The sequence below is a fragment of the Moschus berezovskii genome, chromosome X, assembly GCF_049115385.1.
Source record: "Moschus berezovskii isolate FMDL1 chromosome X, NW_MosBer_1.0, whole genome shotgun sequence".
In the NCBI taxonomy this organism is placed as follows: Eukaryota; Metazoa; Chordata; class Mammalia; order Artiodactyla; family Moschidae; genus Moschus; species Moschus berezovskii.
In genome coordinates this window covers 98,792,536-98,807,049 of record NC_142488.1, presented here as the reverse complement: position 1 = coordinate 98,807,049, position 14,514 = coordinate 98,792,536, and the positions used below count along the sequence as shown (strand labels likewise).

Below are 14,514 nucleotides of genomic sequence, written 5' to 3'. Positions count from 1 at the left end.
AAAGCAAAAGACAGAAAACAAAACAAAATAACCCACAACAACAAAGCCTGAGTAACATAATGTTTATAATGCCACATGGAAAATAGAAAGACCTGATTTTGGACTCACCCATTTTTTTTCAGCATATTGTCAATTTCAAATTATAATGATTTTACCATCTGAAGAAAAATGATACTTCTCTTTCCCTACCTGGGAATCATGGAGTGGAGGAAAAATGAGGTCATGGGTTTGAAAATCTACTAGGATACAGATAAGTTTATAAGTTCATCTTTTTTTATCGTATTTTATTTATTTATTTTTATTGGAGGCTAATTACTTTACAATAATATATTGGTTGGTTTTGCCATACATGGACATGAATCCGCCCCGGGTGTACATGTGTTCCCTTTCTTGAACCCCCCTCCCACCTCCCTCCTCCCCATATCCTCCCTCTGGGTCATCCCCGTGCACCAGCCCCGAGCATCCTGTATCATGCGTCGAACCTGGACTGGTGATTCGTTTCACATATGATAATATACATGTTTCAATGCCATTCTCCCAAATCATCCCACCCTCACCCTCTCCCACAGAGTCCCAAAGGCTGTTTTATACACCTGTGTCTCTTTTGCTGTCTAGTATACAGGGTTAAGGTTACCATCTTTCTAAATTCCATATATATGATATATGCGTTAGTATACTGTATTGGCTGGAGAAGGCAATGGCAAGCCACTCCAGTACTCTTGCCTAGAAAATCCCATGGACGGAGGAGCCTGGTAGGCTGCAGTCCATGGGGTCGCTAAGAGTCGGACACGACTGAGCGACTTCACTTTCACTTTTCACTTTCATCCATTGGAGAAGGAAATGGCAACCCACTCCAGCGTTCTTGCCTGGAGAATCCCAGGGATGGCGGAGCCTGGTGGGCTGCTGTCTATGGGGTCGCACAGAGTCGGACACGACTGACGCAACTTAGCAGCAGCAGCATACTGTATTGGTGTTTTTTTTTCTGGCTTACTTCACTCTGTATAATAGGCTCCAGTTTAATCCACCTCATTAGAACTGATTCAAATGTATTCTTTTTAATGGCTGAATACTCCATTGTGTATATGTACCACTGCTTTCTTATCCATTCGTCTGCAGATGGACATCTAGGTTGCTTCCATGTCCTCGCTATTATAAACAGTGCTGCAATAAACATTGGAGTACATGTGTCTCTTTCAATTCTGGTTTCCTCGGTGTGTATGCCCAGGAGAGCGATTGCTGGATCATATGGCAGTTCTATTTCCAGTTTTTTGAGGAATCTCTACACTGTTCTCCATAGTGGCTGTACTAGTTTGCATTCCCACCAACAGTGTCAGAGGGTTCCCTTCTCTCCACACCCTCTCCAGCATTTATTGCATGTAGACTTTTGGATAGCAGCCATTCTGACTGGTGTGAAATGGTATCTCATTGTGGTTTTGATTTGCATTTCTCTGATTATGAGGGATGTTGAGCATTTTTTCATGTGTTTGTTAGCCACCTTTATGTCTTCTTTGGAAAAATGTCTGTTTAGTTCTTTGGCCCATTTTTTGATTGGGTCATTTATTTTTCTGGAATTGAGCTGCAGGAGCTGCTTGTATGTTTTGGAGATTAATCCTTTGTCAGTTGTTTCATTTGCTATTATTTTCTCCCATTCTGAAGGCTGTCTTTTCACCTTGCTTATAGTTTCCTTTGCTGTGCAGAAGCTTTTATGACAAACCCACAGCAAACATTATCCTCAATGGTGAAAAACTGAAAGCATTTTCCCTAAAGTCAGGAACAAGACAAGGGTGCCCACTCTCACCACTACTATTCAGCATAGTTCTGGAAGTTTTGGCCACAGCAATCAGAGCAGAAAAAGACATAAAAGGAATCCAAATTGGAAAAGAAGAAGTAAAACTTTCACTGTTCGCTGATGACATGATCCTCTACACAGAAAACCCTGAAGACTCTACCAGAAAACTACTAGAGCTAATCAATGAATACAGTAAAGTTGCAGGATACAAAATCAACACACAGAAATCCCTTGCATTCCTATACACTAATAATGAGAAAACAGAAAGAGAAATTAAGGAAACTATTCCATTCACTGTTGCAACGAAAAGAATTAAATACTTAGGAATATATCTACCTAAAGAAACCAAAGACCTGTACATAGAAAACTATAAAACACTGCTGAAAGTAATCAAAGAGGACACTGATACATGGAGAAATATACCGTGTTCGTGGATTGGAAGAATAAATATTGTGAAAATGAGTATACTACCTAAAGTAATTTATACATTCAATGCAATCCCTATCAAGCTACCAACGATATTTTTCACAGAGCTAGAACAAATAATCTCACAATTTGTGTGGAAATACAAAAAACCTCGAATAGCCAAAGCAATCTTGAGGAAGAAGAATGGAACTGGGGCAATCAACCTGCCGGACTTCAGGCTCTACTACAAAGCCACAGTCATCAAGACAGTATGGTACTGGCATAAAGACGAAATATAGATCAATGGAACAAAATAGGAAGCCCAGAGATAAATCCATGCACCTATGGACACCTTATCTTTGACAAAGGAGGCAAGAATATAAAATGGAGAAAAGACTTGTTAAAGTCTCTTTAACAAGTGGTGCTGGGAAAACTGGTCAGCCACTTGTAAAAGAATGAAACTAGAACACTTCCTAAAACCGTACACAAAAACAAACTCAAAATGGATTAAAGATCTAAATGTAAGACCAGAATCTATAAAACTCCTAGAGGATAACACAGGCAAAACACTCTCCAACATAAATCACAGCAGGATCATCCATGACCCACCTCCCAGAATATTGGAAATAAAAGCAAAAATAAACAAATGGGACCTAATTAAAATTAAAAGCTTCTGCACAGCAAAGGAAACTATAAGCAAGGTGAAAAGACAGCCTTCAGAATGGGAGAAAATAAAAGCTCATGTCTTAAATATAACAGTTGTCAATCCACAAATTCAAATGTGTTATTCAAATTAGTCAGGAAAACAAACGTAAGCCCCTGAAGATTAATCTCTTTTTCTGCCTCTAAGAAAGGTGACCTTTCTCAGTTTAATCTCATTTGTTATTTTACAACATTAGTTTGTAGTTTTTTCCATTATACATTATATACAAATGAAGGCATGAAGGCTGTGATAAGGTATAATAAGCTTGCACCATAACAACAACAACAAAAATTCTTTACTCCAACTATGGAGAAAAATGAAATGCCTAAATACGCTGCAAAAGATAAGCAAGCAAATAGAATTGAGAGGACTAAGAGCTAAGCATGCATTTATTCACTATGAACTATAAATTGAGTACATTCACTCTGAAGTAGAGAAAATATTTTTAAAAAATAAAAATCCAGGAATTCAACTGACCATAAGAACTAAAACTAAAAAGTTATTATTTTTTTTCTTCCAAAATGTATTTAGTATCTTTAAGGAGGAAAATGGGGTAGGGGGAATCTAGGAAGATGAATCTTGCCAGAGAGTAAAAACTTTCAACATACCATACCTGAAGAAAATGTATAGCTTATTTTGAACCAAAACAATGAAAATTAACGTGACCTTAAAACTATAGAAACCTGACTCATTTATAGCCAGCTAGGAAAAGTACTCAGAAGGGATACTAAAGCTTAAATAAATGATTCACATTTCAGAAGGTTTCCTGAAATTAAATCATATTAATGACAAATAAGGCCATTTCCTACAGGGTCACTGTTGAAGCATTTCTCCTATGAAGTCAAAATGAAGGAAAGTTAGAGTATTCCTCATCTCAAAATAAACTTAACTATATGTTTTTTGAAAATATTTTTATCAGTTACCAAATCTGAGACCTACATATAGCTTGCTTCATACACTGCTGTTGTCTGGGCTTCCCCAGTGGCTCAGATGGTAAAGAATTTGCCTGCAATGCGGGAGACTTGGGTTCAATCCCTGGGTTGTGAAGATCCCCTGGAGAAGCAAAAACCTACCCACTCCAGTATTCTGGCCTGGAGAATTCCATGGTTGTTGTTTAGTCCCTAAGTGGTGTCCAACTGTTTGTGACCCCATGGACTGTAACCCAACAGGCTCCCTGTCCATGGGATTTTCCAAGCAAGAATACTAGAATGGGTTGCCATTTCCTTCTCCAAGGGATCTTTCCGACCCAGGGATCAAACTCACCTCACCTGTGTCTCCTGCATTGGGAGGCAGATTCTTTATCACTGCACTACCTAGGAAGTGTCTGCTATTAGCTTAAAAGTTAACATATATATTGGAGAAGGCAATAGCACCCCACTCCAGTACTCTTGCATGGAAAATCCCATGGATGGAGGAGCCTGGTAGGCTGCAGTCCATGGGGTCGCTAAGAGTCAGACACAACTGAGTGACTTCACTTTCACTTTTCACTTTCATGCATTGGAGAAGGAAATGGCAACCCACCCCAGTGTTCTTGCCTGGAGAATCGCAAGGATGGGGGAGTCTGGTGGGCTGCCATCTATGGGGTCACAAAGAGTCGGACAAGACTGAAGCGACTTAGCAGCAGCAGCAGACATATATATGAAGGAACTTTAATTAGAGTTCAAAAATAGACCCATACACATACAGTTAATTGATATTTGAAGGGAAAAAGCAAATTAGCCAAGATGGGGATTGTCAGGCTCTCTCACCTCAAAACCTCTTGCTCTTGCCCCACAATTTGTAAATAATGATTATGTAACAGTTGAGATCACTTATAGCACTGAGCATACACGTCATGAGGTACTTGCTTGGCCACAGGCTACTTTTGCTCTGTAAGCAAATATAAGCTCCACCTGGAAAGCCCTGGTGTATGTGTTTGTGTGTGTGTTGGGGTGAGTTGTGTTATGTTATGTCATGTCATGCCATGACTGCTGCTACAGCTGCTGCACCAGCCAGGAAAGAATAAATGTGTCTGCAATTCCTATGGTTTCTGGCATTTTCTTTCAGCCTCTTAGCTCGCACCTTGCCTACCATGGGGTTCAGCGAACAGTGAGCTCAGTGAAATATAGCAAAACAATATTCAACAAAAGCACCAAGGTAATTAAATGAGGAAGGGAACATTTTTTCAAAAAATTGTGCTGGAACTAGTTAAACACATGGGGAGAAAAAACCCTTACTAAATACCATACATGAACAACTAAATAAGTAAAAAGATAAAACTATTTTTTTTTTAACTTTTAGAAGCAAACATGGAAGAAAATCTTGGTGAGTTTGGTGTACTCAAACATTTCTTATAAAGAACACAGAAAGCCATAAACATAAAAAGGTGATAAACTGTGTCAAAATTTAACTTTTATTCTCTGAATATACCAGTTAAGAAAATAAAAAGACAAGCACCAAATGGGTGAACATATTCACAAAACTTGCATATATCAAACAAAGATGTTGGATCCAAAATATATAGGAGCTCTTACCCCTCAAGTGTAAGAAAAGAAATAAAAAAGAAATGGCCTACTGATAGACACCATAGGGATAAATGTCAAATGTATTACATTAAGAGAAAAAAGTTAAACTCAGTAGGTTACATAGTGAATGATTTGATCCATAATAAATACATTATGAAAAAAATATAAAATTATCGAATCAGAAAATAACCAGGAGCTGTGGGTAAGTGGAGGGGCTAATTACAAAGGAGCAGCATTAGGAAATACTGTGAGGTGATGGAACTGTTGTGAATCTTGTTTATGGCAGTGGTTACAAGATTGTATGCTTTTATCAAAGCTCATAGACCATAATCATGGACAGTAAATTTTACTGAATATAAATTTTAAAAAAAGAACTATAAGAAAACTTACAAGGAGATAGCAATAATCAGACATCAAAACAGATAAAATTTAAAAAGAGTTACAATAGTAAATGCAGGCTAGAATGAGGGACAACTAGAATTTTTATACATTGGTAGAATGGACAATAGTACAACCACTTTAAGAACAATTTGGCACTTTCTTATAAAATTTAAAATAGACTTATGATACAACCCAACAATTCCATTTCTTGATATTTACCCAAGAAAAATGGAAGTATGTCCACATAAAAACTTGTTCACAACATTCATAGCAGAAGAAGTAGGGAAAAACTCTGAAGACAATTTTCATCTGACACAGTATTCAGTACATTTTCATTCACAGCATTTCTCCACTTCCTCCCCTAGGCCTCTAGGTCTCTAAAACTGCAGGAGCTTTTTGTTTGAGGCTCCTTCATCAGTGAGATGACCTAACCCCCAAGTCTGTACTGATTTGCCAGACCTGCAGTCACTGCATGGAGAAAAATGTAAATGAGAGGGAAGGCAAGTTGGCATTTTCCCTGATTTAGTCTCTTGCTTATCAACCATAATAAGCAGTTAAAGGGATGTTATTTTCATTCTGGCTTTCTTGTTTTAATTGGCTACGAAGACACCTAGCAACCCAGCTGAGTTCCTGACAATATGATCATTGAAATAGGTACAAATTATTTCTGATGAAATTTAACATCATTTTTTAATGTCAGCAAACAAGAATAGAAAAGGAGTTCCTCAATCTGCCACTGTGTAAAACTTAAAGGTAATATAAAAGCAAAACATTGAATATATTCCCCAAAAGACAGCAAAAAAAAAGGATGTTTTCTCTTATATTAAACTTACACTGAAAGTCCTAGCCAGTATAATAAGGCAGAAAAAAAAGGTGTTTTCTCTTATATTAAACTTACACTGAAAGTCCTAGCCAGTATAATAAGGCAGAAAGCAGAAAAAGGCATTCAGATTGAAAAGGTGAAAAGGAAAAAATATAACTCAAGAGATATTGAAATGATACGATATCTTAAAGATATTTGCAGATAATATGATTATGTACACGAAAAATACTAAGTTAACTACTAGAACCTAACGAATAATCTTAGCAATGCTATTCTATATCTTGAATGACTGCACTTACTATTGTATGCACCTGTCAAAACTCACAGAAGTGTGCATAAAATGGGTATATTTTATAATATATAAATCATGCCCCCCAAAAACAGTAATATCCTGGGATAAAAAGATTGATATAAAAATGAATGTCTATATCTTGGCAACAACTAAAAATACAATTTTTAAAAATTGACAAGATGAATCTAAAAATTATATGGCATAATTATTCATGACAATAATCAAGACAATCTTGAAGAACAAAAAATTCGAAGGATTTATACTACAAAATTAAAATTATTATATTGGCCACCTGATGTGAAGACCCGACTCACTGGAAAAGACCCTACACACTGGAAAAGACCCTGATGCTGGGAAAGATTGAAGCCTGGACAAGGGGACGACAGAGGATGAGATGGTTGGATGGCAACATTAACTCAACGGACATGAGTTTGAGCAAATTCCAGGAGATGGTGAAGGACGGAGAAGCCAAGCGTGCTGCAGTCCATGGAGGTCACAAAGAGCTGGACACGACTGAGCGACTGAACAACAAATAATGCCAAGATAACGAAGAAAGCATAATACTGGAATAAGGATAGACAGGCAGATCAATAGACCAGACTAATAAATTCTGACCTATACCTATACATTCAATTGATTTTCAGTAAAGCCATCAAACCAAACCAATGAAAAAAGGAATTACTTTTCAATATAAGGTACTGAAACAACTGGTAATCTATGTAGGAAAAAATGTTCCTAAAGACAAAATCTGAAATTAGAAATATTCTGGAAGGAAACATGATAAATACCTTTGCAGTCTTGGAGTTTAATTTTTAATAAATGACATAAAAGTCACTGAAAGGAAAGGGGCAAGATGGAGGTTGGAGTAATGGAAATTTTTGTATCATGACCTGGATAGTGGTTACCAAAGTTTACACAATTAAAAAATATTAGCTGTTCACCTAAGATCAGTGCATGTCACTTTATGTAAATTATACTTCAACAAAATAACTGTTAAAAGGCAAAAATTAAAATGTTCATAGAAGCTTTACCTGTAATAGCCACAAACTGTAAACAAGTCAAATACCCATCCACATGTGAAGAGAAAAACAAAGTGTGGTATATCTATACAATGGAATACTACTCAACCAGAAAATAATGAACTATGGATACACACTACAATGTGGATAATGTGAAATGCTGAGAAAAAAGATACAAAACAAAGAAAGTGTACATACCATATGACTCCATTTATATAACTCTAGAAAATGAAATTAGTGTACAGAAAGCAGATCAGTGGTTAACTGTTGATGTAGGAAGGGAAAGAGGAACTATTCAAGAGGATGAAAATCTTTTAGAGTGACTTATATGTTCATTATATTTAATGTACTGATGGTTTCACAAGTGTGTACATAATTATACACTTTAAATTGTACACTTTAAATATGTACAGTTTATTTTATGCCAATTATACCTTAGAGTTACTTAAAATTATAGAGACAAGGATTGGAGCTCAAAAAATTTCCTTCTAACAACCAGAACAATAGAATTTGAGTTGAATAAGACTTTGTGGGTATGGCCAACAAAATAGTATCTGCCTTCTATTCCAGTACTTTTAGTAATGAGGCATTCCTGTTACTAAATACCTTAACGGTTAGAAAATAATTGATATCAAGAATTCCTATAAACTGACATCATTGATTCCAGTTCTTCCCTCTTGGCAAATATATCTACCCTTCCCTGAAATTCAAACTTTATTCAACAACTAGCTACCGAGAATCAACTACATACAAGGAAACAGTCTATACACTGTGGTGAATACAAAGATACCTAAGACAAGAACTCTGGTTTTATGAGTTTTCCAATTTGATACCTAAAAATAACTAACTATAGTTCATTGCCTTTCTTCATCAGTGTCTCTTCTGCTGTGGTTTGTAATAGTAAGAATGTTTCTGACTTGTCAATTAGACTGAACTTGGTAGGAAAGATACAAGTACAATTAGTACATTTCCTATTTGATATTTTAACTCCATCTACTAGGATGAATAAAACTACAAAATCATATCACCAATCCATAAGCGAATGTGGTATCCTGGAGATAATATATTGGAATATATTATAATATACTGAAATAATATTATTTCTCTGCCTCTGCAACTGACAAGCAGCATCTTCCATCAACCACTTCACTTTCCTATAAAATGATAGAGTTGGTCTCTGGAGAGTAGTGGTTTTCAAACTTTTCAAGATACTTTTTTTTTAAAAAAAAATAATTTATTATTTGGCTGCACTGGGTCTTAGTTGTGGCAAGGGTGATCTTTAGTTGCAGCATGCAGGTTTGTTAATTGCAGCACGTGAACTCTTAGTTGCATCATGTGGGATCAAGTTCCCTGACCAGGTGTCAAACCTGGGCCTCCTGCATTGAGAACTTGGAGTCTTAGCCACTAGACCACCAAGGAAGTCCCTTTAAAACCTTTATACTCTCTTAAAAATCACTGAAGGACCCCAGATTTTTTATGTGCATTAATATCTATCAATATGTACCATATAAAATGAAACAGTAATAATTAAAATATTTATTCACGTAAAAGCAATAATGAACTTATTACAAGTTAACATGTATTATGCATTTTCATGAAAACTATCAATAGCCTCTGAAGTAAGGTGCTGTTAAACACGTCAATTGGAGAAGGAAATGGCAACCCACTCCAGTGTTCTTTCCTGGAGAATCCCAGGGACGGGGGAGCCTGGTGGGCTTCCGTCTATGGGGTCACACAGAGTCGGACACGACTGAAGTGACTTAGCAGCAGTAGCAGCAGCAGCATCAATAGTTACATTTTCCAAAACAAAGAAAGTGAGAAGAGGGATTGTTTTACTTTTTTTTTTTTTTTGCAGATCTCCTTAATGTCTGCCTTGATAGAAGACAGCTGGATCTTTATATCTGCTTCTGCACTCACTCTTCTGCAATATGTTATTTTGGTTGGAACAGTTGGATCTTCATATTTGTTTCTGCATTTGCTCTGTTGCAATATGTTGTTTTGGTTGAAATATATGAAGAAAATCTGGCTTCATGTAGTTATATATTAGGAAAATTAAGTATTTTAATACCCTCTTAAGATAACTGTGGATATTCTTTGATGTTATGCCAAAGTTCTGCAAGTGGTAGACTCTTATAGATAAGTTGCAACATAGAATCTGATATCTATTTACTTCTATACTTGATTACATTAAAACTGATTGACCTATCTTGTCTTTCAATCGATATTCTAGCCATGCATGATTTTGTAACATCATGCACTAGTCATTTGGAAGATATTTGGAAGATATTAGTTCACTGGGATTTGCAGAACTTCCAACTGTTAACAGATTTTATTACCTAATATCAAAAATTTATACACATTAATATAATTACCAATCTCATTAGAAAAGACTAAGTTTTGGGAAGCTGTCAAGCCCATATTCAAGATTCAAGGTTTCTAAAATTCTAATACTTACTGGAAAAGCTCAAATTTTTTCACTTACAACAAATACAGCCAGTTGCTTTCCTTCAAATGATAGACTCATTTTACTGATTTTCAAGAAAATTCCTGCCAAATCCTCAAGCCTGAATAACCATAGTTTGTCTCACTTGTTCTTTTTTGGCGGGGCTGCAATGGGTCTTCATTGCTGTGAGTAGGCATTCTCCAGTTGCGGCGAGTGGTGGCTACTCTTTGTTGCAGTGTGTAGTTTTCTCATTGCAGTGGTTTCTCTTGTGGAGCATGGGCTCTAGGCACATGGGTTTCAGTATTTTCAGCACACAGGCTCAGTAGTTGAGGCTCCCAGGCTTGAGAGCATGGGCTTAGTAATTGTGGTGCACAAGCTCAGTTGCTCTGCAGCATGTGGGATCCTCCTGTACCAGGGATCAAAACCATGTCCCCTGCAGTGGCAGAAGGATTCTTAACTACTGGACCACCAGGGAAGTCTTCAGTTGTTCCTTCAAGTAAAAATCTGTTCCATGCAAAAATCAGCTAATTCAGGCCATAATTCATACAATTGCACAAGTGCTATTTTTAGAAATAATATTATTTCAGCATCAGTTCAGTTCAGTTCAGTCGCTCAGTCATGTCCGACTCTCCGTGACCCCATGAATTACAGCACGCCAGGCCTCCCTGTCCATCACCAACTCCCGGAGTACACTCAAACTCATGTCCACAGAGTCGGCGATGCCATCCAGCCATCTCATTCTCTGTCGTCCCCTTCTCCTCCCGCCCCCAACCTTTCCCAGCATCAGAGTCTTTTCCAGTGAGTCAACTCGTCGCATGAGGTGGCCAAAGTATTGGAGTTTCAGCTTCAGCATCAGTCCCTCCAATGAACATCCAGGATTGATCTCCTTTAGAATGGACTGGTTGGATCTCCTTGCAGTATAAGGGACTCTCAAGAGTCTTCTCCAACACCACAGTTCAAAAGCATCGATTCTTCGGTGATCAGCTTTCTTCACAGTCCAACTCTCACATCCATACATGACCACGGGAAAAACCATTGCCTTGACTAGACGGACCTTGGTTGGCAAAGTAATGTCTCTGCTTTTTAATATACTATCAAGGTTGGTCATAACTTTCCTTCCAATACAGAAGTGTTTTCTGTATAATCCCCATTTTGTCATACAGAAATTTTAAAATATCTATACTTAATGGCCAAGATTTAATAAAAAAAAATCTATGCTACATTGAGGACACTGTTAAATAAAATTGGCTTTTATCCTCCAAGACTATGAAGAATACAACTACTGGGACAATTTGTTATATTACACTGTCTTACCCATCATCAGAGCAAATATCAACACAGTGAAAATGGCAAAACAGTCTTCAAATTACTGTTCAAATAGTCCTCATGTTCCTCCTGATAGGATCTTAGGATTCTCAAGTGTCCAGAGACCATACTTTGAGAACCACTGACCAAAAGGATCCCTAACATCCCTTCAACACTAAAATATCTATAGTTAGGTAAATAGCCAACATCTTTCATTTGCACAACTCTATAAAATGTTAGTTTTCCTATTAAGAAATATATCTTACATTTAACATATGCATCAAATTGTTACATATCTTTTAGTGAACTGATCCTGATGACAAACTCATAAGGTTATAAAGCAGGAACTGTTTCCTCCTTCCTAAAAGAATAGTGATTTTATTCAAATTTTCCCACTCTCTGGCTTTTCAAGGCAGCAATGTGATCTGGTGTAGGGCGGGGGTGACGGGAAAGGTGGGGGTTATAAGTCACTTGTCTAACTACCTTTATGGTTCTATTCCACTTGCCAATGTACTGGTGTAACCATACACACATAACACAGTTCAAACCAATCAGATGTAAGGGTGAAGGTGTGGGACTCCTGAGAAAATTTTCATTGTTGATTAAAAGGAACACAAAAGAACAGTTCATACTCTTCTTCTATTGGGCGTTGTGGCATCTGCACGTGATCCCTGGAACTGCAGCAGCAATCTTGCAAGTATGAGGGGCACTAATCTGAGACAGTAAACTGATAGGCAGAGTATGGCAGAGCAGAAAGTGGAAAGGGCCAGGGCACTATTTGACTGAATTAATTAGGTACTCTACCTCCAAACTTCTTGTTACATGAGCTAAAAGTTTTGTCTGTTGTTAAGGCAGTTGAATCAGTTTTCTACTACTTGCAACAGAAAACAACCTATCTGATACAATTATGCCTATCTGACACAATTGTACAACAGGTACAATTATGCCTTTCACATACAGAAATGTTTCACCACATCAATTAGATTATGGACAGAGAAGGACTCTCCTTCTTTAGCAAAGTTCTAGAGAGGTCAAAACACAGAATACACAAAACAGTTTTTCACTAGTGTCCTACTCTTCTTATTTATTGGAGGATAATTGCCTTACAAAGTTGCGTAAGGTCATCATACATAAGTGGATATATGGTCTCTGCCATACATCAATTCCAATCAGTCATAATTATACATATATCCTTTCCCTCTTGAGCCTCCCCCCATTCCACCCCTTGAAGTCATCACAGAGAGCTAAGATGGGCTCCCTTACTATCATTCCCCTCCCAGCCAAAGTTTCAATATCTCCTTCAGTATTCCATTAATGTCACATATATTATAAGAAATTTTGGAAGCAAGACAGCCAATTCTCTTAATGTATATAAAGAGTGTTATTTGACTGAATTATAAGATGATACAAATGCCCACAGAATTTCTTCCAGTTCTATTTTAGTACTCACTGTCATTAAACCAATTCTATTAACCTGACTAGCACTTACTTCAGTTCAGTTCAGTTCAGTTGCTCAGTCATGTCCGACTCCTTGCAACCAAGGTGCTTAAGTCTCTGTACAAGTTAAAAAGTAAAGCGAATGATGTAGTAAAGTTTTTTAATAGTTAAATGCTACATTTACCAAAAACCTGTTTCTTTTATAACATTTGCCTTTGGTTGTTTTGGTTGGCAAATAGTAAGGGATTTAAGGTTCCCATTTCAGCAGAGTAGCAGGTACTATCTCAGGCTACACTTTTGGTACAAAGCCAGCAGAAGCTTCTAAAGGAACAAAGGGCAGTTGGACCTGGACAGATTATGAACATAAATAAACTCAAGCATTGATGCATAAAATGAGAATCTGGTTTGTTAAAATGAAAGAAGCTAATGTATCAGGGATCACACTAAAGATGCCACTCTAAAACACCTCAAGAATTGGTTCTATTAAAAACAGTCTTTGTAATGAGGATTTAGTTAAGTGGTTGGGTGGTTCATTTATAATGTTAATTAGAGAGAATTTATTTTCAAAAATCACTTCTGTTCCATGGTTGCTATTGTCAGAAGGGGATGAGATGATGGAATGATTACATTTTAAAAAGAAAATCATTAGAGGATAGAACCAAATGTGCCAACCAACTGGCAACCAATTGAGCATCAATTCTATAGTCACTATACTAGATAGAAAAAAAATATTAAGACTGTCTCATAGGTACTCTTTTACACTACTGATAGGAATATAATTGGTAAAACCATTTTGGAAAGTAATTTGGCAAAAGCAGATCCCTATCATTCAGAAGCTTAAAGTTCAGCTATTCAAATGCCACCTGGAAAAGCCATAATGCTTAACAGTTTGTGATTTCGTGGAGGAATACATTTGAATTGCACAAGCCACAACGCTATCATAAAGGCTGTAAAGTCACTTTGCTTGTGAAGAAACACAAGGAAAAGGCAAAGTAGGGGTACTGCAAAATGGATAGGGGGCCTCTTACTCCATATGTACTTCCAAGTTTGTTGAGAAAAAAAGAGGAGATGGGGGCTGGAATAATATCTTCCTAAAGTAGGAAAAACAGATTAGCAATTAATGGGGGTAAAATTCCGGACTATCACTAAGGGAGGATGAAAGCAAATGACAATACAATATTAGGCAAAGACACAGGTATTTAAGTGTAAAACCTCATAGGCAGCTATGGGGTAAGGGGTGGGGAGAGAGGGTAAAGGGGTCTCTCATTTCAGATGCATTCCAAAACTCTCCTGGAAGAGGGGAACATCAGTGAGTTTGGAGTATGTATATTCTTGCTATAGCTAGGAAGAGGTCAGTGGGGGAGGTATTCATGGAGTACAGGTTCCACCTTCAGTACATGGGGAAAATATAGG

At 37.2% G+C, this 14,514-nt stretch overlaps 1 protein-coding gene across 1 annotated transcript in view; it reads right to left on the bottom strand.

Annotated features, from left to right (window-relative positions):
- The window catches only part of COL4A5 (collagen type IV alpha 5 chain), a 273,861-nt gene that overhangs the window by 252,443 nt on the left and 6,904 nt on the right, over window positions 1–14,514 (bottom strand). The window lies entirely within an intron of this gene.